The sequence below is a fragment of the Elephantulus edwardii genome, unplaced genomic scaffold (genome assembly GCF_000299155.1).
Source record: "Elephantulus edwardii isolate Elephantulus edwardi_28Jun2011 unplaced genomic scaffold, EleEdw1.0 scaffold00165, whole genome shotgun sequence".
Classification (NCBI taxonomy): Eukaryota; Metazoa; Chordata; class Mammalia; order Macroscelidea; family Macroscelididae; genus Elephantulus; species Elephantulus edwardii.
Genome location: NW_006399915.1, coordinates 4,722,810 through 4,725,848, shown reverse-complemented (window position 1 = coordinate 4,725,848; position 3,039 = coordinate 4,722,810).

Below are 3,039 nucleotides of genomic sequence, written 5' to 3'. Positions count from 1 at the left end.
ATACATACATACATAATAAATAAATAAATTTAAAAAAATTAGGGAACTCTAGTGACCTGATGCTAATTCAAAGGCCCCACCTCTCGGGCAATTCCAATACACCAAATCCTCCGCAGGAGAGAGAGTGTTGTTCCAAGGGATTTGCAGTCTTGGAAACTCAGTCTTAACTATGAGTTGGTTCAAATTAGACAGTAATGAGAGAGAGAGAGAGACAGAGAAGTTAAAGAGGCTTGTGGTTATAAAAAATATAACAAATAAAATATTTTTATTTTAAAAAGACTTGCATATAGGAGCCTTATGATGGAACTTATTTGTATATTGTTTGTGATTGTCAGATAAATCTATACAGTGAAATAAATGCACTGAACTAAGTACACATAGATATATATATACACATATAGATATCTAGGTATATAGATCTAGATATATAGATATATGTCAGAGCTTGAGTGCACATGAACATTAGTGGAGTCTTAATGAAGTGTACTCTGAATAATGAATGATGACAAAGTTAATTTTCTGACTATGGCATTGTACTTTGCGCATTGTACTCTGATTTTACAAAGTACTACCACTAGAGAAAATTCTGAAGAGCATATGGGAAAAGTTCTGTATTCTTTTCTTCCAGCTGCAGTGAATAAGATAAAATGTTTATGAAAACCAAATAAATGAAAGTAAATTGGAAAGAAAAAATGTCTCCATAATCTCATCATACCATTAAAATAATTATAAGCATTTACTTTTTTTCTTACGGAATATAATAGATTTGTTGTCGTGGTGGTTGTTACATGCTATAGAGTTGGAACGAATTCATAGCTTTGACTCCAATGGGTTTTCTGAGGCTGTAAATTGCACAGGATGAGATTGTCCATTTTTCTCCTGCTGAAACGATTTCCAACCATCTATCTGCCTTTAGGTTGCCAGCACAACTCCTAATTACTAAGCTACCATCTCTATAACAATATACAGTGTTAATGGGCTGGGGAGGGAGAGGAGAAGCTGTACAGAAATGAAAGTGGTTGGTTGTTTTTTCTAAAAAGAAAAGCAAACTTGGGGGCAAGGGGTGGGCAGGGAGGAAAATGTGCAACAATGAATGGAGGGAAATCCAAGTTCTTTATAAATTTTCATTAAGATCTCAATAAAAAAAGACAAAAGCACTTCAGTCTTGTTGACTGTGAATATAAGAAGAAAATGGTACAGAAATGTACGTTGTTGATTTTGTTGTGAGTCATTGAATCAGAACTGACTCATATCTGACCATCTAGTGGGTTTTTAGAGGCAAAAAAAACCTCGTGAGAAAAGATATCCCAGCTTTCTCCCACAGAGCAGCTGGTAGATTGGAATTACATGCCTTTGGGATTGCAGCACAGCAATCTTACCATGAGGCCACCATAGCTCCATACAGAACTGAAAAGCTGGCTCATTTTCCCATCTCATGTGTTCTATTTCACCTCTGAAGACTATGCCAACTTACCTACTTTCCCCTTGAGTCCCTTTCGAGGAATAACCTTAAGATTTATGGCTATAATATCTGAGTATAACTAGAGCTGAATGCTATGTAAACTCTTTCTATACCTCCTATTTATTCGAGAGATCTCTGCCATAGAGAGTTGCACTCCTAACCCAACGGTGGTGCTTCTTTTACAGTTCAAATCCACCAACAGCTCTCTCAGAGAAAAATGTGCAATCTCCCTCCCTGGAGATTTACAGCCTCCAAAAATGCACTGGAGGGTGAGCTATGAGTCTGCTCTGACACTATTGCAATGAGTGAGTTTGAGTATATTTCTACACAGTGATAATTTTTAACTCTAGTATATGGTAAATCTCACAATCTTGGTCTGCTCTTGTGGAATATAAAATCTCTGACTCTAGACTATTTTCTGCCTAATCAGGTACAAAACTAGATATTAATTTGCTTAGTTGTAACTCATAATAATTTGATTTGAGTTTTTATGCATAATAAATCTAAAACATATTTAGATCTTCTTATAAGCGAACTTAGCAAATTATACACAATTTCTTGATGAGACCAAGCCATAAATGTGTCACTTGAATACTTTCTCCTATTTACTGCCTAGTCAAATCCAAAAGCCATAATTTAATTTTAAGCCCAGAGTGAAAGGTTTATGACCAAGTTATTAAAACAAACACATGTTGCTGTGAAATACCACCCTGGCCAGGCCATCTGTTTATCTGGATAATTTCATCAAGCACACAGATCTGACAGATAAATCAGCTGCTTTTTTTGGCATAACAGGGGCCCACAGAGAGGCCATAGTCTATAATTCTGCTTCTGCCCATCAGTGGTCAAGCAAAAAGTCCTAATCAGAGTGAATGGTAAACAAATGACCGATTCAAAACAGCCAGCACTGGTCTCTGTCTCTGAAATCGCTTTCTAAAAGGTCTTATTAGTTAGATTTTACATACAGTTGTATGATTCTGAAGTTCATGTAGTTCAAATAAGTATCATATGTTGTTATTACTGTCAAGTTAGTACTGTCAAGTTCAACAGCAACTCATAATGACCCTATACACATCAGACCTGAACCCTGTCTTATCCTGTACTATCCTCATAATTTCTGACATATTCAAACCCATTGTAGCAATCACTGTGTCAGTCTATCTAGTTAAATGGCTTGCTCTCTTTTGCTGACAACGTCCCCCCCCCGCCACCTCTCTAAGCATAATGTCCTTCTCCAAGGAATTGCATCTCCTAGCAACATGCCCAATTTATGTGGGATGAACTCCATCATCTCTTTGTCTCCAAAAATCACTCTGGCTACACTTTCTCCATATTTATTTGTTCTTTTGGCAATCCATGGGATAATAAGTACTCTAGTGGATAGTGTTTGATGGAGCTTCCTGAATGAAGTATGCTTGGAAGCAGGAGTGGCATCCACTTCCAAAATGGTTTGCCCCGGAAACTCTATGAAAGTGGAGAAGCAACAAAAGTTATACAAGCGTTTGGGTCTTTCATTCATAGGGTCTCTTTGGATCATCTACAACTCGACAGCACTTAACAACAACAACTCCAACATC